Source organism: Saccopteryx leptura, chromosome X, assembly GCF_036850995.1.
Source record: "Saccopteryx leptura isolate mSacLep1 chromosome X, mSacLep1_pri_phased_curated, whole genome shotgun sequence".
NCBI classification, from domain to species: domain Eukaryota; kingdom Metazoa; phylum Chordata; class Mammalia; order Chiroptera; family Emballonuridae; genus Saccopteryx; species Saccopteryx leptura.
In genome coordinates this window covers 19,718,773-19,743,463 of record NC_089516.1, presented here as the reverse complement: position 1 = coordinate 19,743,463, position 24,691 = coordinate 19,718,773, and the positions used below count along the sequence as shown (strand labels likewise).

The 24,691-nt window shown below is 38.7% G+C and overlaps 1 pseudogene; it reads left to right on the top strand.

Moving 5' to 3' along the window:
• Positions 1 to 17,668: 17,668 nt before the first annotated feature.
• LOC136386227 (serine/threonine-protein phosphatase 4 regulatory subunit 3B pseudogene) lies at positions 17,669 to 20,842 on the top strand (annotated as a pseudogene).
• Positions 20,843 to 24,691: the final 3,849 nt, after the last annotated feature.

Sequence of the window (24,691 nt, the reverse complement as noted above, 5' to 3'; positions counted from 1 at the left end):
GTGAATACATCATTTCTCATCTTTTTGGCTAAGATCAAGTGTAATTAATGGTGACCATTCCAAGCCTGTCCTCCAAGTCTTGGTTTATGAAAAAGTGCATATTTTCTTGTCCTATGCACAGAGATGGTAGAGCAGATTACTTTCTTGTTTAAGGTAGTCATATCTCTTATTGATATGACTTTGTATTACTTACATAAATTTTTTACCAAAATTAATATGTTTACTTGACATAAAATGTTTATTGTAAACATTTAATTAAAGAGGTTTGGGTCACTGAAATGTTTTAAATTCTCTTTGAGATTAGAGATGATAGCTATTTGGAATTTTATGTTACTACTGAATTAATAAAACAACACATTGAATAAAGACACCAAAACACACTTACACAAACAAATTAAAAACAATTTGGAATTACTCTTTCAGGTACAGAGAGTTTGCTTGAAACATAAATGACATGCTATTGTAAAGGCAGAGTGGTAATCTCAAAATAGCAGATTACGTATGTGATTTTGACAGATGTGTTTCTTGACATAAAGAAAAGTTTAGACCCTGGCTGGTTGGCTCAGCAATAGAGTTTCGGCTTGGAGTGTGGAAGTCCTGAGTTCGATTCTCAGTCAGGGCACATAGGAGAAGCATCCATCTGCTTCTCCACCCTTCTCTTTATTCTTCTTCTCTGTCTCTCTCTTCCCTTCCCACAGCCAAGGCTCCATTGGAGCAAAGTTGGCCCGGGCGCTGAGGACAGCTCCATGGCCGCCACCTCAGGCACTAGAATGGCTCCAGCTGCAACAGAGCAAAGCCCCAGATGGGCATAGCATCTCCACCTGATGGGCATGCTGGCTGGATCCCAGTCAGGCGCATGCGGGAGTCTGCTCTCTGCCTCTCCGCTTCTGACTTTAAAAAAATACAAAAAAAAAAAGTTTAGAATCTGAGTAGGTGGTGGTGCAGTGGATAGGGAATTGGCCTGGAATGCTGAAAGCCCAAGTTTTAAATCCTGAGGTCGCAGGTTTGAGCATGGGACCATAGACTTGACTCCATGGTTGCTGGCTTGAAGCCCAAGGTCACTGGCTTGAGCAAGGGGTCACTGGCTCAGCTGGACACACCCCCACCCCATCAAGGCACATATAAAAAAGTAATCAATGAACAACTAAATTGCCATAACTACAAGCTGATGCTTCTTATCTCCTCCTTTGCTGTTTGTCTGTATCTCTGTCTCTCTCTAGCTAAAAACAAACAAACAAAAAAACAAGCAAACAAAAACCCTCAGATTTTTTCTCTTGGTATTATTGAAGTTGTTGAATGTCTCTAATGACTTGACTCAAATAGATGTACACATTTTCATTTCATATAATTTGAAAAAATATTATAATATTGAATCTAAAGATGAATTATAAAAAAAGAAGAAAGATAAGAAGAAAGTATACCAAGAAATTTACATGAGTAAATGTAACTAACTCTTTCATGGAACTTAAAGGAATTCATATTTTCTGAGCACTGAAGTTTGGAATTAACATTATTTCCACTGACTTACCATGGAAATGTTAAAAATACGTGGCATTTTATTTTTTCCTTATACCCAAATCTTCAGATAAGTTCACGTTTATTATAACAACCTAAAAGAATTGTTGCGTTTCTAAAATTCATACAATTAACAATAGGAAATGATAAAAGTAGGTGTCATTTAGAAAAATATATTCAATTCAAATTTCCAAAACTTTATTAAGTGTCTAGTAGTATATAGTAAGGAATGTGAGAAATAGAAACACTAAAATAAATAACACATGCTTATAGAAAACTCAGCTTTCCAAGCTAAGTTATTTAAAATATTATAGAATAGAAATGCTTATCTTGCCAAGATCACCATTAACATAGTCCAAATCAAAATCACAGATGACACATCTATAATATGTCCATATCAACTCTTTGCTATTTGACCACCTAACAGAGCATAAGTAATAAATCCAATTAAGGGAATTATTAATTATAAATGCAATACTGCCATCCTAACAAATAAATGTTTCTATTATTGTCCCAAAGAGAGTCAGATTCAACATATTCAAAATGAACTTTTCTTTATCAAAATCATTCTTTCTCATCATCATTCACATTTTTGTCAAGGAAAGTCAATTATGTCCCCTCATTTCATTTGATTCATCCCATATATTAAAGCATCACTAACGACTTTGAATGGCTTCAGGATTTTATTCAACATTGCCCAAACTAGTAACACCTTTTTATTATATTAACCTTTTATCTGTTGTCTTAGCATCTCCTTATACTCCTTCATAATTTATTCTCTGCATAGTAAACTTTTAAATACACATTTAGAAAACACACAAGTTTAAAAACACACATTTAAACATGTCACCCTGTTGTTCAAAATCTTTTGTGCAAAAATCTATGAAAGGCCCTGGCTGGTTGGTTGAGTGGTAGGGTGTCAGCCCAGCATGTGGATGTCCTGGCTTCGATTCCCAGTCAGGGCACACAGGAGAAGTGACCACCTGCTTCTCCACCCCTCTCCTTCCCCCTTCTCACTCTCTCTCTCCCCCTCCTGTAGCCGTGGCAAGATAGGTTCAAGCACATTAGTCCCAGGTGCTGAGGTTGGCACCGTGGAGCCTCTGCCTCAGGTGGTAAAAATAGCTCAGTATGATCATGGTCTCAGGTGGGCAAAGCATCGGGCCCAGATGGATGTTGCCAGGTGGATCCCAGTCAGGGCGAATACAGGAGTCTGTCTATCTCATCCTCCTCTCACTTGGAAAAGAACAAAAAAATAAAAATAAAAACAAAAATCCATGAAAGACTTCCTACCACTCTTATGATAAACTAAAATAATTAAAGTTAACTAAAGCCTTGCAAAATTTAATATTTTATATACTTTATCTAATACCATGCTTTCATGTTGCTCTCCAAACATCAACAACACTGGCCTTCAAATTTTGGAAGATTACATACTCTTCCTGGAATATCCTCCTGTCTGCCTTACCCCATTTTGACTTAGTTAATATATATTCATATTTCATAAGTCATTTCAAGTCTAACATCTTCAAGGAGAGACACATTTCTACCCTAACCAGTTTGAGTGCCTTACTACAGCAATCAGAAACCAGTTTAAAAATAGAACCCACAACAGGGTAGGTCAAAAGATGAGATTTTATATAGGATACAAGTTATAAAAGTGTCAATTAGGTGAGCTGAAAGAACAAGTAAAAGATGAAGCACCCATGGATTCACAACTGCAGGAAGCTGCCAACATGACTAGAGCTGGAGTAAAATCTAGGGAAGAAATAGTGTTACCAGGTGTCAGGAGTTGGAGCTACCAAATGGATACTTGAAGCACAGAGATAGAGGCTGCCCAGTTGGAGTCACAGCCAAAGAGGAAACAGAGCCACTGCTGAGGGCCCTCCTAAAGCAAAGAGAGAGAGAGAAGTATCCTGGCCTCTCTCTGCTTTGGACTCTCCAAACCTCTGCCATGCCCACCATTAATCAAACCCATGAAGACACCAGATGACAGAGGAGCTCACATACCCAGTTATATGCTTCCAAACACTTTGTATTTCCAGAACTCTTCATGAAGAATATCTGCTTTCCTTCTAAACTGTAAGCTCCTCAAGAGAGGAATCACTTGTGTCATTGTAGTGTTGTAACTTTAATGCTTAGCATGGTCCTTGGTAAATGTGTTGATAAGTATAAAAATGATTTAATTAATTACTCTTGTGATACTTATAACAATCCTTCAACCACCATAACAACATGAATCTGGTGGTGTATTCCAGGTATTCTAAACATATCTAGGGACCAAGAGTGTTTTTTAGTAGCTTATGAAAATCATGAACTATTTCACTAGAAGAATACATAAAAACACACAATATTTACATGATTTTGGGGGAGGACTCATAGTCAAACTGCCATTCAGGAATTTCTTATACTTCTAATCTAAGAACAATATGATCCTCTCCAGGTAGATATAAAATTGTTTTGGTGTATTTTTATTTTCTCAATATCTGGGACCCACTACTATTACTTAATTAGCAGGGAACCTGGTAATATAAACTTCCTACTTAAAATACCTGCAGTGGTCCATCATAAATCTCAAGATCACAGATTAAAAGTATACTGGAAAGAAGAATTTTTTGTCCACCGAATTCAAAACAATGTTTTCTCTTTCTTTGGTGACAAAGAAGTTCACAATGGAAACAGCAATTTTAAGATGCCTTCTGGGACTATATATAAGTTCCATATTTATAAATGTTTAATTTACATAACAGATGTCACTGAGTTTTGATAAATTTGTACATTATATAAATATAAATACATAAAATACAGTTTAACAGTGCATATTTATTTGGGATTTTATTAGTCACCTATTTCTCCATAGCAAATTATCCACAAAATTAGTGCCCTAAAACAACACACATTTATTAGCTCATCGGACCTGTGGGTCAGGAATTCAGTTGCTGTTTAACATGTGTCCTCTGGCTTAGTGGCCACTAAGTTTTAATCGAGATGTTGGACAGGGCTGTGATCTTATGTGAAAGCTCTACTGGGGCAAGATCTTCTTTCAAGCTTACTTACATGGTTGTATCAGGGTGCAGTTCCTTGAGGATTGTTGGCCACAGGGCTTCAGTTTCTCGCTGGCTGTTGGTCAGAGGTTACCTTCACTTCCTTGCCATACCAGCCTCTTCAGATGACATCTTGTTGACATTATGTTTCATGAGAGCAAACAAGAGGAGAAAAGAAAACAGAGCTTCAGAATAAGAGAGAAAGTAAGCAAGAGAGAAGTCATAGTCTTTTATAGCTTCATCTTGGCAGTGATGTTCCCTCACTTTTTCCATATTCTGTTTGTTAGAAGCAAGACACTAGGTTAAGCCTGTACACAAATGAAGGAAGTTACACAAAAATGTAAATACCAAGAGGCAGGATCATTGAGAATTATTATAGAAAGTTCTGCCCCATAAGGATGAAACCATAAAGGTGAAAGGAAATAAGCTTCTTGGAAAAAAAATTAAGTTATCTAATGATAGTTATATTTTAGCTGCTAAAAAGTCAATGCTTTTATTCCTAATTTTTTAACAATTAAATTTTCTCTTAATCAAAAGACAAATATATAAATACTAAGATTTCTCTCTATTTACACTTTATGAACTCCTACCTTTTCTGTATCTGGGCATTCTTTTAATGGCGCATTAAAAATAGTGAAATAAGCCAGTCAGAGAAAGAAAAATACCATATGATTTTACTCATGTGTAGAATCTAATGAGCAAAATGAACTAACAGGCAAAACAGAAGCAGACTCATAGACAGAGAGCAGGCTGACAGCTGTTGGGCTGGGAGGTTGGATAAGGGAGGTGGAGGGATAGGACCAAAGAAACCTCATGGACACAGCAACAGTGTGATGATTGCTGAGAATGGGGGGAGGTGGACAAGGGTATAAGGGTGATAAATTGTGATGGAAAAAGACTTGACTTAGGGGGTTGAACACACAGTATAGTGTACAGAGATATGTTGTAGAATTGGGCACCTGAAACCTGTATAATTATATTAACTACTGTCACCTCAATAAAGTTTAATTTAAAACAAAAGAAGAAATTATGTTTTATAACTTAAGGTAAAAAAAAAAAAAAACTTGAATGAGTTACTACAGAACAGTCTGACTATCTTACTCCTGGGAGTGATGATATAATTTTACTTCTGAGAAGACCTTTACAATTCATTAGCTTATCAACTATGCATCTTTCATAAAAGAACATAAATCTAATCTTAAATCTTTATGGGGGAGACACCCTATGCTTATTTCTCTTAAAACTAAGTAGAGATGCCTTAGATATTTCATTACTTAAAGAATTAAGAGGCTCTAGCAAAAATCAACTTTCTCTTCTCAGCAGGAAAAGAAAACACTTATTAATGCATGAATCCACTCTCCAGCTTGTATATACTTTAATAACAAAAAGGGAAAATTTACATTTTCAAATGATCTTTAATTTTGTCCTGCCCGATAATTACAACTGCTACTGTTCAAGGAAAAGGATGTTGTTAGCACCTTTGGTTCTAAATTTTTGCCTACCTGGAGGGACAGTGTTAACAATATTGAAACTGCCATATGTAACTAGAAAGATACTACCTTCCTGGATATCAAGTCTAAAAATATCCATTCCCAAATAAAAGAATAACAAAGCAGAATTGGATATGAGACTAAAGATTTGTCAAAAATCATAGTTGAGAGTGAACTCAAATAATTGAGGTCACTGCAACACGTCCACATATGTGGTAAGCTACTAACAGACATTTTAGGCATGTTCATTCTAAAAATAACTGAAAGATTTATTGTAGAAGGCTTACTAAATTAAAATGTGAAGCATTTTTAGGCTTGTTAGTTGTCTTTGAATAACTGCACACAGGCTCATTTACCTTGGTTGATTACTAAAACCCCATTAACACCCTCCTTTCTCCAAACATTGAATATCCTAAAATGTAGTGTCTTTAGGTTTTCATGGCAAAATAAGGGTTCAAAGAGAACCCTGGGTCAGCAATAGAGCGCTGAGCAAATGCCTGCAGAGAGAAAGGTCAAAATAAACTCTGGTGAGGTAACAAAAAATACAAAAAAAAATCACTGAAAATAAGTTTATTCTTTCCCAATTTTGCCTGGAATCATTTCTGTTCTCTCCTTATCAAAACAAGGATGTCCAAATTCCAGACCTCTCCAGACCAGTAACTTACTCAAAGAAAGCAGGATATGTCTTATATATTGTTCTTACAACTATTCAGGAAAGAAACAGTGTAAGAGCTGGAGAATAGTTCTAGCTCTTGTTCACCATTACTTCCAGAAATTTAAGGATGATTAAAGAACACCAAGTGTGTCATCTGCCATTCAATGAGTTGCTCACTTTCAATTTGTCCTAGGGAATAACAGCGGGAGAGAGAGGAGGACGGCAATTCTCAACCTGGCCATTCACAATATAGGAAATACAGGTATTTATTTATTTATTTATTTATTTATTTATTTATTTATTGTATTTTTCTGAAGCTGGAAACGGGGAGAGACAGTCAGACTCTCGCATGCGCCTGACCGGGATCCACCCGGCACGCCCACCAGAGGCAATGCTCTGCCCACCAGGGGGCGATGCTCTGCCCCTCCGGGGTGTTGCTCTGCCGCGACCAGAGCCACTCTAGCGCCTGGGGCAGAGGCCAAGGAGCCATCCCCAGCGCCCGGGCCATCTTTGCTCCAATGGAGCCTTGGCTGCGGGAAGGGAAGAGAGAGACAGAGAGGAAGGAGGGGGGGAGTGGAGAAGCAAATGGGTGCTTCTCCTATGTGCCCTGGCTGGGAATCGAACCCGGGTCCCCCGCAAGCCAGGCCGACGCTCTACCGCTGAGTCAACCGGCCAGGGCAGGAAATACAGTTTTATCTGTTGATATACAGATAGAAGTTGGCTGGAATAAAACAGAAGCAAACCTAAAAAAAAGAAAAAAGTAAAAGCAATGTTGTGAAAAGAAAAGAGAGGTGCAAGAGTTACTTTAATCTCACTTGACAATTTCTCAGTGATTCAGTATGTCTATGCACTGATGCTTCTCTCTTTAGCCTTGAGAGTTACCTTGAACTTTTCTGATGTAACAGCTCTGTGTCCTACACATATTTAGTTCAGTTCATAATTTCTAAAGTCCCTCCAAAGGTTCTCTCTAGAACATCACTGAGATCATATCCACATAAATAGAATGAAAAGACGAGCCTGACCAGGTGGTGGCACAGTGGATAGAGTGTCGACCTGGGATGCTAAGGACTCAGGTTCAAAACCCCAAGGACACAAGCTTGAGCATGGGCTCACCAGCTTGAGCTTGTGATCGCCAGCTTGAGCATGAGATCATAGACATGACTTCATGGTCGCTGGCTTGAGCACAAGGTCACTAGCTTGAGCAAGGGGTCACTGGCTCGGCTCTAGCCCCCCAGTCAAGGCATATATGAAAAAGCAATCAATGAACAACTAAGGTGCTGCAACTACAAGTTGATGCTTCTCATCTCTCTCCCTTCTTGTCTGCCTCTCTCTCTCACTAGCTAAAAAATAAATAGATTAAATAATTAATGTATTGTACCACAGCCTTATTACTGTGATATTGTCTTATTAGTACCTCCACCTCAATTTGTCCAAACTAAACTAATCTTTCTCCCTAAACCTACTCATCTTTCTAAATGAGAGACATAACCATCTACCAAGTTAATCTTTTTTATTGTGTCTCCACTTGCCTTGACCTCCTTGTTCTAGTTACTTAGGAAGTTCTGTTCATTAAAACCTTTAAATGTCTCTTGAATATCAACTTCTTACCCTCTGTGGGAAAATAGTAGTCCCAATCACAACCATCCCTCACTAATATTTCTACAACATTGTTTATTAATATCCTCAGCTTGCTTTCTTTTTCCATTTCCACACAGCTGTAATACAGATAGGATACTGCACTTCTCATTCTTCTGAGCTGAATTAGTTTACATGATTTTCATGACCTAGTTACTGCTTTTCATTTTTTATCTGTAGTCCCTTCTCCTCTTGCCCCCTTCCACAAACACATCTGTAATCCTAATTATACTTCAAGATACAACTTAATTGTTATTTTCTCTTGGAAGGCTTCCCTTATATGTCTAGGTTTCTTTGTGTGACCTTATAATATGCTTAAATTACAGGTGTTTAATAGTCTCCCTTTTAAGACTGAAAATTAAAACTAAGGGTGAGCAGTCATCTTAGCATTCACCTTTGAGTCACCAGCAAAGTTCCTGGCTTGTAGGAGACACACAATACATATATATTCATTGGATACTTGAAATAACTATTAAGTTACCTTTCACAAACATCAGTTCCATTTTTAAATGACTAATCATTGACAATATGTTGGTTTGCATTTAAACATTACTGCAATCCATTTTGCCAGCTGAGCATGAAATTCATTCTCTGATATTTTCAGCACTTCCATTTGAAAATTTTGGTGCAAAAATATTTTAAATTTTATTTCTCAGGTTCAGTTTCAGAAGAGAAGTTTTATTATTATTTCAATCACATCATAAAGGAAACTGAGGTAAAAAAAAATGGAGTTAGGTGAGTTATCTAAGTGACAGATTGACAATCTAAAATAAATCCAGAATTAAACCTCTGAATATTCTGAGTCTAATATGATTGCTTAGCTCCTGAGCTGTGCTCTTTAACATTCATGGGGAGAAATGTATTTTGAAAAACTGTTAGAGCCCTGAAAATGAATGTTATTTTTTTATAACAGATGTGTAAATATCTTCAAGTCTAAATATAAACTGGAAAAATCTAGCAAAATTTAAAAATTTTGAAAAGTGAATTAGTAACTGAAGAGACTACACATGAGTTGGGAAACTTGCCTTAGGTGATGATCAAAGTGTCATTGTAGGAAATTTCACTATTCAGGGAAGAATACTTTCCCCCAAGGGAATTGGGTGTCATGATCCTAGTGTTCTCAGCAATTTCAAGTCCTTTTGTTTAAGAAGTAACCCTTGAATAGGTTGAGACCACACAGATCAACTCTGCTTTGGACTCAAGCTGTAAGTAAAACTGGACAACTTGACCTATTTTCACAAGAGAAACCAATTAAAAGCAAGGGTATTGAGAAAGAGCAAGATTACCTGGAGCACCCCAGGCTCCTGGGGAGAACTCCTACTACCCAGCACTCATCATCTCACTCCAAACTCTTCCTTAGACCAGCCCCTCCTCTAAGGCCTCCCAGGCAGGAAAACCATCTTGGGATTTCTTTATAATGGCTCTTCTTTGCTGTCTTCACCTCAGATAGGCCCGAGGCCAGAGAATTGGGGAGAGGAACTTCGGGTCTTTTAAGCAACTCCCTCGGGTCTCTGAACAGTCTCCCTTTTCTTTATTTTTTTCTTTTTTATTTTTTTTCAGTCTCCCTTTTCTTATAGCAAGGCACATCCAATGCTTAATAAATTTGCATTTTACATCTAGTCACTCAACTAATAATAAGAAGCCTTCAGTTTCTTGGTTCACTTCCCCTTAAAAGCGAATGAAGTGTGTTAAATAGCATGTTTTTGTTGTTCAGGATAAGATTTTTAAAGGAACCAAAATGTTTAAATAACAATTTCACCAGGCACTAGTCTAAGTGTTTTATGCCTGCTACCTCTTTTAATGTTCTAACAACCAGATGACGCAGGTAATGGTTCCACTTAAAAGATGCAAAAATTGAGGTCCAATCATAGTGGATATCTTGGTCCAGGACACATGACTTGTCATATGACTAAAGCCTGGCAAAGCATCGGTTTCACGTTGAGGTTTGGTATGTATCTTTGTGACTGAACTCTTAACACCTAGGTCTGCTTCCATATGTGTGCATATGTGGGTAGGACATAAGTATGATGCAAATGTAGACAGATGAATAGAACTATATGCCACTGTATCTACATTTATCTTTCAAATATAAAATAAGTAGTAAATATATGTCCTTGTACCTTTTTCAATCTACTTCTTTATTTTCTTTGCATGTTTTCTTCTTTCAATACCTTGTGTCACTAACAAGGTTTCTTCTTTTCTTTCCTTGAACTATTTTCTGTGTAGGATAATTGCTTCTTCTACCATGAGCTACTCACACTTCTCTGAAATAACTGAAAAGACCTAAGGGACAGATTTATTGTCTGAGGCCTTAGGTGTTAAAATACCCTGGGGGCTCCAATTGAGCCTGAACATTACAGCCCTTAGGAATAGATGTGCCTTATCATTTTTCTTTGCTTTCCTTTGCTGATTATTCCAAATAAATGGCAAAGACTCCTATAAGTAAGTGCCCAGAGCAACTTCAAAAATACTGCAAAACAGGCATACTGTTTTTCTATTGTTGAATTAAAGTGAAACCCAGACCTATTTTGCCACAAGCAACATAAGTACACCGAGGTGATTAATTAGAAATGTATAATTTTAGACTAATGAAGAAGTGTTTTAAATATATTGATAATTGCTAAATATTAGAACGATAGTTCTCTTTGAGATAATGAAACTAGTTTGTTGTAAAGAGAGAAAATACAACAAAAAGAAGTCATTAACAATCAGCTACAAAAATTACAAATGCAATAGCAAGGTCAATAATGTTTGGCCTGGAGAAGACTGGCGTTTGCCTTCAGATGAAAGAGAATAATGCAGCTTCTGTGAGCCCACATTCTCTGCCTGTCATTGAACAGAGAATAGGAAGAAATTAAAACTGGAAATTTTATTTTAGAGAAAGGCAAAAATGTATTCCATTGGTACAGAGTGAATGGTATTAGAAAATACATCCATGAAAGTTGTTACATCTCACCTGACCAGGCGGTGGCACAATGGACAGAGCATCCGACTGTGATGCAGAGGACCCAGGTTCGAAAACCTGAGGTTGCCAGCTTGCGTGCTGGCTTATTTGGCTTGAGCACCAGCTCACCAGATACAGTGCAGGGTCGCTGGCTTGAGCCCAAAGGTCACTGGCTTGAAACCCAAGGTCACTGGCTTGAGCAACGGATCACTCACTATGCTGTAGCCCCAGGGTCAAGGCACATATGAGAAAGCAATCAATGAATAACTAAAGAGACTAAGAAGCTGCAACAAAGAACTGATGGTTCTCATCTCTCTCCCTTCCTGCCTGTCTGTCCCTGTCTGTCACCCTCTCTGTCTCTGTCACACACACATACACACACACACACACAAAAATGAAAAGAAAAAGAAAAAGATAAAAAAAGAAAGTTATTACATCTCCTTACCTGGAAGTCTTTAAAGCAAAAAGAATAGCTGCTCCAGATAATAAAGCCAGTTTAAGTAACTCAATTCTAGCTGTGGATACTGTGCACGAAAAAGTATCAATTAGGTAACCTCACATGGAAAAATTTTAAAGGGACTTTACATATATAACTACGTTAAAAGAAATATATAACTTGAAAAGTTTCATGGCAGGCTCCGTAATGAAATTATTATAAAGAGTGATCCCATTGTATAATGAAAAAGACAAAGGGCTATAAATTCAATGCTTACAAAGATCTTTTATGAGTCTAGACTAAGAAAAAAAATACAGAAATAAATAAAGACACTCAGAATGAAAGAAAAAGGCATACAAAGTGAAAGGAGCAAATTATCACTGAAGGTAAATTCAAATAGCACATGTTTGTTAAACTACTGTTTCAATTAAAGCGTAACACAATCAGAGGCATGAGGAAAAGGAAGATTAAGTTTAAAGTGAGTTTATCTTTATTTAGAGCAAAAATACAGATATGGACGAAAAAGAGGTCACACCCTAAGCCTGACAAGCTCAGGGAAAGCCTGCATGGTGTCCTTACAGACTCTGGGACCTAAAGTAAACATACAGGATGGTCTGAAATGGAAACTTTTTCACTAAAAGCAGTTAATGGTGGGTAGTCATGTCCTAGGAGGTTATTCTCTATCTGAACTAAGGTCAATGTTTGCTTTGAAGCCTGTCTGTTGCCTTTTGCATCTACAATAATGTACCCGATAACATGCCTTTGAAATGTAGGGGTTATCTTTTTTTCTGTCCCCTCAGTGCAGGCATCCTACCAGAGCAGAAACCAACAAACCTTTACATTGTTATTATCATGTTAATTAATTTAACCTATCTTGTGCATCCCTATGTAAGAGAGGTTTTAGGGTACTATACATTTTCACTTTAATCTAATCCCAGAGATTTCCCCACTTTGCTTTCTTCCACCTCCCTAATCTTTCACCAATCATTTTCATGTAACCCCCTTAAGTCTTTCCCTTTGATTCTGATGTATAAAATAAGTAGTGAAACCACCATTTTTTTTGTTTTTGTTTTTTGTTTTTTGTATTTTTCTGAAGTTGGAAATGGGGAGGCAGTAAAACAGACTCCCGCATGCGCCCGACCGGGATCCACCTGGCACACCCACCAGGGGGCGATGCTCTGCCCATCTGGGGCGTTGCCCTCTTGCAACCAGGGCCATTCTAGTGCCTGAGGCAGAGGCCATGGAGCCATCCTCAGCACCCGGGCCAACTTTGCTCCAATGGAGCCTTGGCTGCGGGAAGGGAAGAGACAGACAGAGAGGAAGGAGAGGGGGAGGGGTGGAGAAGCAGATGGGCGTTTCCCCTGTGTGCCCTGAAGCATTTTCTAAATCCCTTGAGACTTTTCTTCCCAGCAATTGTCAACAGTTTGGCTCAAATAAACTCATAAAAAATTCTTATAGGTTTGGAAGTTTTTTCTAGTTGACATAGATAAGTCTGCTTCTTTTAAGGGGATAAATTCTTTGAGAGAGATGACCAACCAGAAGAACTTGATATCATGTAGATAAGACGGAGAATTGACCATGAACTTCTATGAGCCCTAAAACACAAACCTGCTGCCAAGTAATGACATCTCAGTGAGGATGCGAGTGGTGAAATGTTTTCTTACAAATGTTGTCCATGTCTGTGTCCTCTAGAAAGAATGATTTTTACCTAGTCTTTCATGTGTCTATCAAATATTAGAGTGGCTCAAGCTGCAACGGAGCAATGCCCCAGATGGGCAGAGTGTCGCCCCCTAGTGGGCATGCCAGGTGGATCCTGGTCAGGCACACGAGGGAGTCTATCTGACTGCCTCCCATTTCTAACTTCGGGGGGAAAAAAAACTAAAACAGGGATGGAGGGTCTCTGTGGCTTTAAAGAGGTGGTTAGGGAAGCTCTCACTGGAAAAAAATGAGGGCATATGAATAAATTTTTGAATGAGGTGAGGGTGTGAGCCATGTAAATATTGTGAAATAGTGTTCCAGGTAGAAGAAAAAGCATGTGCAAAGGCCCTGAGACAGGAAGGTGCCTGATGTGCTTCAAACACAGCAAGTGGGTAGTATGGCTGGAGCAAACTAATGGACAGAGAGAGACTGTTAAGTAAAGTGCTCAGGTAGGTCTTGTTGGGTCATCTGAACCACAGTTAGACCTTTAGCTTTTAGTCTAAGTAAGGCAGAAACACATTGATTTTGAGCAGAAAACTGGGAGAATATGACATGTTTTAAATGAATCCTCTCTGACTATTGTGTTGAGAATATTCTAGCGGGTAAAAAATATAAGCCAGAGCCCTGGCCGCTTGGCTCAGCGGTAGAGCGTCGGCCTGGCGTGCGGGGGACCTGGGTTCGATTCCCGGCCAGGGCACATAGGAGAGGCGCCCATTTGCTTCTCCACCCCCCCCCTCCTTCCTCTCTGTCTCTCTCTTCCCCTCCTGCAGCCAAGGCTCCATTGGAGCAAAGATGGCCCAGGCGCTGGGGATGGCTCCTTGGCCTCTGCCCCAGGCACTACAGTGGCTCTGGTCGCGGCAGAGCAACGCCCCCTGGTGGGCAGAGCATCGCCCCTGGTGGGCGTGTCGGGTGGATTCCGGTCGGGCACATGCGGGAGTCTGTCTGACTGTCTCTTCTCGTTTCCAGCTTCAGACAAATACAAAAATATATATATATATATATATATATATATATATATATATATATAAGCCAGAAGAGGAGACTAGTATAGAGTTCCAAATAAGAGATGATGATGGCCATTCCACAAAATAAGTTACCTGGATAACTTGTAGGGAACATGTATGTGTAGTTTTCACTAATGATTTTTTTTTTTGTATTTTTCTGAAGCTAGAAACGGGGATAGACAGTCAGACAGACTCCCGCATGCACCTGACAAGGATCCACCCGGCACACCCACCAGGGGGCGACGCTCTTCCCACCAGGGGGCGATGCTCTGCCCCTCCGGGTCATCGCTCTGTCGTGACCAGAGCCACTCTAGCGCCTGGGGCAGAGGCCAAGGAGCCATCCCCAGTGCCCGGGCCATCTTTGCTCCAATGGAGCCTCGCTGCGGGAGGGGAAGAGAGAGACAGAGAGGAAGGAGAAGGGGAGGGGTGCAGAAGCAGATGGGCACTTCTCTTGTGTGCCCTGGCCGGGAATCAAACCTGGTACTTCTGCACACCAGGCCGACACTCTACCACTGAGCCAACCGGCCAGGGCCTTCACTAATGATTTTGAAGTTGAAAACTTTAGAGCAGATACATTTGAATAATTCCATTTACATGCTAGTTCATAAAATTAAAAATCAACTTGTTCTTCCCACTATGTAATGTTCTCTCTCTTATATATATATAGAACATTTAGATATCTAACTGTTCTATGCATATACATGTGATTTGAATTGCCTGTACCTAAAATTCAGGAATGTATAACTCATTCCTTTCTTGTCTTCTATAATAACCTGAGAAATAGAAAATGTGGATGAGTTAGAAGATCCTTTTCGAAAACTATTCATTTGCAGGGCCGAATCATCAAGAATTACTTATAACTATCCTAAAGTCTCAGGAAGGAAGCATAAAAAGAGACAGGCATCCAAAACAGAAGAGGGATCCGGAGTCTTGAGTAAATCTACCCATTTTGATTTTGAATTAGCCTCAATGATTTTCCTTCAAACAGTAAAGATAGTTGGGGGGAAAATCATATTGTTTTAAACATCTGCTATAACAATCTATGCATCGTCTAAGAGAAAGCATGTTACACTGGGAACAGCAAGCTGGAACATGACAGGCCTAATTTGAAATACTAGCATCACCACTTTCTGCAAAGGTTTGAACCAAATGTTCAATTGTGTTTTGGAGCTTCAGTCTTTCCTCTCTGATATGGTAGTAATAATTGCTTCCTTAGGACGTAACTGTATGAGGATTAAATAAAAAATAAATAATGCCTACAAAAGGGACTTACACGGCTCTTGTAATATGGCATTTTTAAATTCTTATTACCATGCTCTCTGTAAAACAACAACAAAACAACAAAGAATAATAATCGTAGGTAGGCAGAACTACTGAAGGGGAAAAGGACATTGTTCTACTTCCCAAACCAAATAAGACAGAAATTGAAAAAATCTACTGTAGAAACAGCGATAAGAAATGTGTACTTGAGGCTCTTTCAGACTGTAGGTTCTAGTTACCATATTTCCCCATATAAAAGACGCAGCCTAATTTGGGGGCCCAGAATTTGAAAAAAAAAATGTATTACATAAAGTTAATGAACTCAAGTTTTATTCATCATAAAATTCAGACAACTCCTCATCATTGTCAAAACTCCCATCCATTAGCTAGTCCTCAATTCCATCTATGGCATTTAAAATGCCACGACCACTGTATAAGATGCACCCTGTTTTTAGATCCCCAAACTTTTCGAGAAATGGCGCATCTTATAAATGGGGGAATACAGTAACATAATTAAGATAATGGGGCCTTAACTGGCCTAAAGAAAAATCCCTGCCTCTCAGAGAACAGAACCTGAGAGCAGATTCAGACAACTGACAAGTATTGTAATTGATTCTGATAGAAACTTTAATATAACCACAGCAGAGAAAATAGTTGGACATTAGCATGTATGTCATCATTATTATATATTTGCATATTCTCTCTTGCTGAAATAAAACTAGAGTTTTAAATGAGTGCATATATCAATTTTTGCATTAGTCATTTATTAATCCTTTTTCTTAAATATTATTTATAATTTGCAAATGTTTCTAAATCAGAAGATCCTGGCATTGATTTGAATTTTCTCATGAAATGATTGTCATTTGCATTCAATTCCCAAGTGCTCCAGCTGTTCTGTCTCAGGAAATATTCCTGTATAATGATCTCCTGGAGGTGACATTGCAAGAGAGGTGTGTGAAAGAGTTGTTTTGTTGTATAGTTAAGAATTGTCACATACTTCCAATGCTATGTACAATGAAGTGATTGTTACAAATTGGACTCTTCAAGTCCAAAATGTGCTTGTTGTGGCCCAATTCTGTTTTTCCCTTGCAACAACAGGGTTAATGTTTGGGGGAAATTTTTTTTTTTAAAGAAAACTGCAGAAGTTGCTGCTACATCAAAAATCAACTTAGTTACTATTAAAATTATATTTAACAGAGTTGTCATATATAAGAATCTATTTTGGGGTTGGCTACACACAGATGTGAATCTAAAGGAGGAAGTGTGTGACTTTCATCTTTTCTTGATAATTTTATGTTGATTACAAATTATATAGATGGAAGGAATGTGAAACAAAGTGTAATGAAGGCCAAGAAAAGAAGGGGATAGCATAGCTTAGTGGCTGAGAAAACCAATTTTGGAATCAGAAAGATGTGTTCAAATCAGTTTTTCAAGTTATTAGCAGTGTGACCTTAGGCGATTTAGTCTAACTTCTTTATATTTGTTCCCTGATATTAAAAGAATGCTTAATATTCCTATATCACTAGGTTATTATGAAAAGTAAGTAAGAATATATATATATATATATTATATATATATAATAGTTCTTGTCTGTGTCTTAAACATATAAACAAGTATATTTGATCAATTTATTATTATTTTCCTTATAATAAGAATAAGCCCCCACATATGATTACCTGGCTGTTGTGGTTGATATTATTCATATTTATCAAGAATGAGGAGTGTGGTTATAGATTTAAAAAAAATGAGAAAAAATTGCCCCACTGTGCTAAAATAGAGAGCTTCAGGGTGGGCTGAACAGAATGAAGGAGTTTCCAATTCCCTCTTAGAACAATATCTTCCCCTGAGGATGGATAAATAAGTGAGTGGCACAAGTATAGGCCAAGCCTTATGGAGAAGACTACAGAGCTCTTACTATTGCTAATGGTTCATGGCTCACTTGCTCCTGCTTCTTTTGGGGTGGGGGAGGGGACCCTTTTCTTAATACGGAATGTCAGATGTGGACTTGGTAAGGATATAAGTGATTAAACTTTCTTAGGTCTAAGGTCCTAAGTCTCAACCCCCCCCGACATCTGATGAATGAACGTTTCTGGGAGACAAAACCTATTATGGGAAGAACAGTGCTCCTGGTTCTAATTCCTAAGCCTCTATTTGTAAACTAGTTCGCAACTGGCTTTAATACGTATACAACATTCCTTCAGAATAGAATCCTGGCAGAATCATTAGAATCCTGCTGTAACCAAGATTTTCCAGACAGCCATGATTAGGCTGAGCGAGTTTCCATTTTGAAGCACATATTAAGAAAGAGTATGGGAGAGCCAAATGGACGGAAGGAGATATAGGAAGGAAGTGAGATTTAGGGGAACACTACTGACCTCAGGAGCCTCCAGCATCTCTGTGAACCTGGCTATGCCACCATTTTCTGCAATTCACAGGACTAGACATCTAGCACACCATAGGAGCCACAACAGCAGCAGCTACTGGCAATTCTGGGTACAGTACACCAGGGCCCTCCTACATCCGGGCCCTCCTACATCCGGGCCCTCCTACATCCGGGCCCTCCTACATCCCGGCCCTCCTACATCCGGGCCCTCCTACATCCGGGTCCTCCTACATCCCGGCCCTCCTACATCCGGGCCTTCCTACATCCGAGCCTTCGTATAGTCAGGCCCTTGCGGAGAGCAGCACTGAGGTAAAAATAACAGAGGTCACCATGGAAAATAAACTGAGTTCCTCTGTGAAACTTTTTGCCCTGAATATTCACAAACAATGGGATAATCTAGGCACAGGGCACATCACCTCAGTTTATACGCAATCTCAGGATCTGTCTCTGTTAGTTCGGTCGGAGTCCAATGGCTCACTGATCCTTGAGTCAAAGGTAGATCCGGACACACCCTATCAGAAACAAAAGGACACATTAATTGTTTGGTCTGAAGCTGAGCACCATGGAATGGCATTGAGTTTCCAAGACAGCACAAGTTGTCAGAAGATCTGGAAAGACATTTGCCAGGTTCAAGGTAAAGACCCGTCTGTCAGTATTACTCAGAAACTCTTGGATGATATAGATGATATGGATGATTTGGATGATATGGAGGAAGAATTTGATAATACTCAGGAAACTGATGATGATATGAATGAACTGCCTAATTGTGAGCTCAGTACACTTAAACAGATTGCTAAGTTAGTTAGCTCAGCTTTTGCCTCACCTCTCCGTAAGGAAAGACTGGCCCTGATCTTGGATGATGAGAACTATATAAAAAAATTACTGCAGCTGTTACACTCTTGTGAGAATGTAGGATACACTGACGGGTTATACTGTTTGCATATAATTGTTAAAGGAATCTTACTCCTTAACAAGACATCTCTGTTTGAGATCGTGTTTTCAGATGAGTGTATCATGAATGTGGTGGGATGTCTTGAATATGACCCTTCTTTGGCTCAGCCAAAAAAGTATAGGGAGTTCTTGACCCAAAATGCAAAGTTCAAGGAAGTTGTACCAATAACATCCTGGAAACTTAGGCAAATAATACATCAGACATACAGGATACAGTACATTCAAGACATTCTTATGCCCACACCATCTTTAATGGACGAAAACTGTCTTTCTGATCTTAAAACTTTTATTTTTCTCAACAAGATGGAAATAGTTCACATGTTGCAGACAGACAACACATTTTTGTCTCAAGTCTTTGCACAGTTAAAGGATAAGACTACTGATGATGATAAACGTCGTGAAGTGATGTTTTTTTTCAAGGAATTTTGTACATTTTCTGAAACATTAAAGCCTCCAAGCAGGTATGCACTATTCAAAACATTGATAGACATGGAAATTCTTTCTGCTCTTAAAATTGTAATGAGCCTGGATGATTTTCAAATAAGGTCAGCTGCTACTGACATATTTGCTTATCTAGTGGAGTATAGTCCATCCGTGATCCGAGAGTACATAATAAAAGAAGCCCTGCAGAAGAAAGATGATAACCTCATTAATGTAGTAATTGAACAAATGGTCAGTGATACTGATCCTGAGCTGGCAAATGCTTTTCACATAATGGAACTTCTTCGCGTTCTACTTGACCCTGATAACATGCAAGTGACACCTTATAAATGTGAAATAGTTGAATTTCTAAATTTCTTCTATGAACAATGTATGGATAACTTTGTTGCACCACTTTTGTCTATAATCTCAGGAGATACATCTGAAGAGGATCGTATACTTGGAGCTGACAAAAACAAAAATTGCCTCAATAATTATCAAACAGCACAGCTGCTTAGCTTAATTTTAGAACTGCTCACATTTTGTGTGCAACATCACACATATTACATAAAAGCCTATATTTTGAGCAAAGACTTGCTAAGAAGTATCTTGATCTTGATGAATTCGAGACATACTTTCTTGGTCTTATGTGCTATTCGTTTTATGAGAAGGATGATTGGCCTTAAAGATATAAGTTATAATCATTACATCATTAAGGGAAATCATTTTAAGCCACTTGTGAAAGCTTTTCTGGATAATGGAACTCGGTACAATATGTTGAATTCAGCTGTTATTGAACTATTTGAATACATAAGAGTGGAAAATATAAAGTCTCTTGTTGCATATATAGTTAAAAAGTTTTATAAAACATTTGAAAGTATTGAATATGTTCAGACATTCAAAGGTTTGAAAATTAAATATGAACAAGAGAAAGACCGACAGAGTAAAATACAGAAGAGTTTGAATTCTATGCCTAAGGGTGAACTATCTAGCAGAGATGTCAGAGTTTTGCAGAAGGAAGAAATCTGTGTTAAAAGAAAAATAGAAGTTGATGCAGATATGCCACCAAAAGAAAAGGATTTTCAAGATGATTGTGATAAGTTTATGAAAACTCAAAAACCAACAGAAAATGAAGACAAGGTAAGTCTTCCTAAAAAAACATCTTCTGGTGACTGCAAATGTACTTTTCCCCATTCTACTGGTGATGCTAATGGCACAGATAGACTAACAGGTAGTAACAAAGTAAGATTAGTGGATTACCCAGATAATGATGATGAAGAAATTAAGGAAGATGAAACAGCCTTCAAAAAAAGACCACAACCCATAAAATGTTTATTAGAGACCATCAACATTATTTTATTAAAGTTTATATTACTAGAATTCTGTAAACATCAATTAGCTAAAAATTGAATCCAAAACTTTCTCATGTGAATTTACAAGTACACAGTAAGAAGCAAAGATGCTCAGTGTTATCATTTAGAACGGTTTAGTTCTATAAGAATCAAGCTTCCCAGAATCTTTAACAACAACTAACCAGAACCTGAAAGATAACTTCTTAGCAAGAAAATACTTTGGAGGGGTGAAGGGGCGGAGAACAAGTTGACAATACATATCAGTGTAGTTTTGTTCCAGCACTATACATTAGAAACAACTTTTAACAGTACAGCTGCACAGCCTGTAACATTACTCACCCAAAGCCACTGGCTATGGTTTTAATTTTTTTTTCTTCAGTTGCCTTTTTTGAAAAAAAAAAATTTATGTGTGTATGGAAGCAGTCAACCAGAATAAAAAAGTTAAGTTATTTACATTTCTGTGAAGACTTAACAAAGATTCAACCTTATGGGTAATTGGAAGGAAGTAACTATCATCATGCATTTTCATGAATAAAAAGGAAGCTTAAAATATGCAGCTGTGAATATATCTCTCTTTCTTAGATAAGTGATGCCAACAATCAGTCCAGTAGTATTCTAAAAGGGTGTTTTAGACCTTGGGAGTGGTAGAACAGAGTGTTTAAAACTTGGAACTCATTTCTTGATTCATCAATAAAAGTGTGTCTGACTCCAGACAAGCAGGTGAGCTTTAAAGTGTAATTTACAAAGACTTAACATACAAAATAGTGGTGAATAAAGTGGCACTTAATACCTAGAAACCATTTTGGACCAAGAAAAAATTACTTAGGTGTCAAATTCCACATACAGTACATGAAAAGTTTCTGTTTTTGTTTTTTTCTATAAACAACAGGTAATATGAAAGGTACTTTTGTTAAAGAGTGAATGCAAATAAATTTCTAAAAATAAATTGTAACAAAGAGTTAAGTGTTTTGTTTTTTACAAGAACAAGTTAACTGAGTCCCTTTATCCTGGATTAGCTTAAATTTAAGCAGTTTTTCCTTTTTTGAAGATTTTAAGGTTAATGCCAATTTTATCCATTGCTTCTACAAGTTGAGCTATCTGTGTATATATAAAGTATAGTTTTCCAAAAGAGAGGCATTTATTTTGTATTAAATATACCACTGTAATTTTTTTGTATCATTTAGTGATGTTATTCATACTGAACTATAAAATTCAGGAATTAAAAAATGACCTTGTAATTCCAAAATTACATTTTAAATGTAGTCTTGGGCCAATAGGAGACACATCTCATGCAAAACTAAGAGACTTCTATATAAGACCTACAAAAAGAGTGTATTCCTAAAACAAAAAACAATCATTTTGCCAGATATAAAGTCTGCTAACGTGTCAACATGACCTCAGGAGATATTACTGAGGACATGGCATAGCAGAGGAACTGCATTTTCATGTCTTTCAAAACATGCTAGTTAAATTAAATGTTTAATGGGATTATTCAAAGTCAAGAGACTTTGTGTCTGTCAAAAAAAGCAGTTTGTTTGAAAAGCATTTCTTGTTTTCCTTCTGGCTAGACTATCCTGGGAAATGTCCACAGTACACACATTTACATGCATACACAGAGTTTTCTTTTGAAGAAACTATACTTCACTCTTTGTTTTGGTGAGAGCAGTCCCCCTTCCTTAACAGAGCAGCTACTTACATCTAAACGGAGAAGAACAATTTTTTGACGCTCTTTCTGCTTAATTCTCTTCCCTTCAAGCGAGCTTTAATCGGCTATAAAAAAAATAAATAAAACACTATAGGAGAAAAGAAATGGGTATTTGCATTTTTTGTTGTGTTGTCCCCAGTGAGTTTGTAAGGCAAGACTGGGGAGGGCATAAGTGTAATGGAAAGTTAAAAAGGAAAAGGACATTCTATTGAGCTGTGTAACCTCTATGAGCCCTTTCTAGTCTCAGCTACTTACTGTTAGGAAAACAACTTGACAAGCAAAATGGTGCAGAGCAAAATTGCCCATCAGATGCCATAACCTACTATTAAGGGAACATTTAAGAGGGCAAGAAAACACAGAACAGCAATCCTTACTGTCTGCACACTGAGTGAAAAATTGACCAAAATGTTCACTGATTCTAGACATTGTATGTGAGAAGATAACATGTAAAAAATGGTTAATATCCTCTAACTTTTAAAGAAGTAATCCTAAACGGACCCTTAAGTGGTTTATTTATGAAAATGAAAAACAATTTGGAATGGCCCTGTATTTACAATAAAATTCAGGTGAGCATTTTGTAGAGGAGCCCTGGATTCTACAACGTTTTGGCTTTGAATACATTACTTCCAGTCATTTTTATGACTTAGTGACTTTCTAAACACACCAACAACAGAAGGGTGATATAACAGATAAAGCAAAAGCTTCATATTCAAACAGCCCTTGACAACAATGCAGGCTTTGACACCAGTTTCTTGACCTTAGACAATTGACTTATTTTCTCCTCTAGCCACAATTTCTCCATCTTGTCTTTTTTTTTTTTTTTTTTTTTTTTTTTTTTTATTTTTCTGAAGCTGGAAACGGGGAGAGACAGTCAGACAGCATGCGCCCGACCGGAATCCACCCGGCACGCCCACCAGGGGTGATGCTCTGCCCACCAGGGGGCGATGCTCTGCCCCTCCGGGGCGTCACTCTGCCGCGACCAGAGCCACTCTAGCGCCTGGGGCAGAGGCCAAGGAGCCATCCCCAGCACCCGGGCCATCTTTGCTCCAATGGAGCCTTGGCTGTGGGAGGGGAAGAGAGGGACAGAGAGGAAGGAGGGGGGGGTGGGGAAGCAAATGGGCGCTTCTCCTATGTGCCCTGGCCGTGAGTCGAACCCGGGTCCGTCGCACGCCAGGCCGACGCTCTACCGCTGAGTCAACCGGCCAGGGCCTCTTTTTTCTTTTAAGTGAGAGGTGGGGAGGTAGTGAGATCGACTCCCATATGCACCTCAACTGGGATTCACTCAGAAGCCTGGTCAGCAGCCGATGCTTGAGTACTGATCTATATTTAGCATCTGAGGCTGATGCACTCGGACACTTTTTTTTTTTTTTTTTTTTCATTTTTCCGAAGCTGGAAACGAGGAGGCAGTCAGACAGACTCCCGCATGCGCCCAACCGGGATCCACCCGGCACGCCCACCAGGGGGCGATGCTCTGCCCCTCTGGGGCATCACTCTGTTGCATCCAGAGCCATTCTAGCACCTGAGGCAGAGACCACAGAGCCATCCTCAGTGCCCGGGCCATCTTCACTCCAATGGAGCCTCGGCTGCGGGAGGGGAAGAGAGAGACAGAGAGGAAGGAGATGGGGAGGGGTGAAGAAGCAGATGGGCGCTTCTCCTGTGTGCCCTGGCCGGGAATCGAACCCGAGACTCCTGCACGCCAGGCCGATGCTCTACCACTGAGCCAACTGGCCAGGGCCTCGGACACTTCTTGATGTCTTTTCTGATAGTCGAGTCCCCTTCCCACCCTACAGTTTCATTTTTTTAAGTGAGAGGGGGAAGATAGTGAGATAGATTCCTGAATGCAACCCAACTGGGATCCACTCAGAAATCCTGAATTGAGCCAATGCTCGAGTACTGTCCTATTTTTAGCACCTGAGGCTGATGCGCTCAGACACTTCTTGATGTCTTTTCTTAGAGTTGAGGCCCTTACCAACATAAAGTTTTATTTATTTTTAAGTGAAAAGAGGGGAGATAGTGAGGCAGACTCCCTCACACATGCCAACTAAAATTCACCTGTAAACCCCACCTGGGGCTGATGCTCGACTACTGACCTATTTTTAGCACCTGAGGCTCATGTGCTTGGACACTTCTTGATGTCTTTTCTGATAGTTGATTTCTCTTTGCACCCTACATTTTATTTTTTAAGAGAGAAGAGGGGAGATA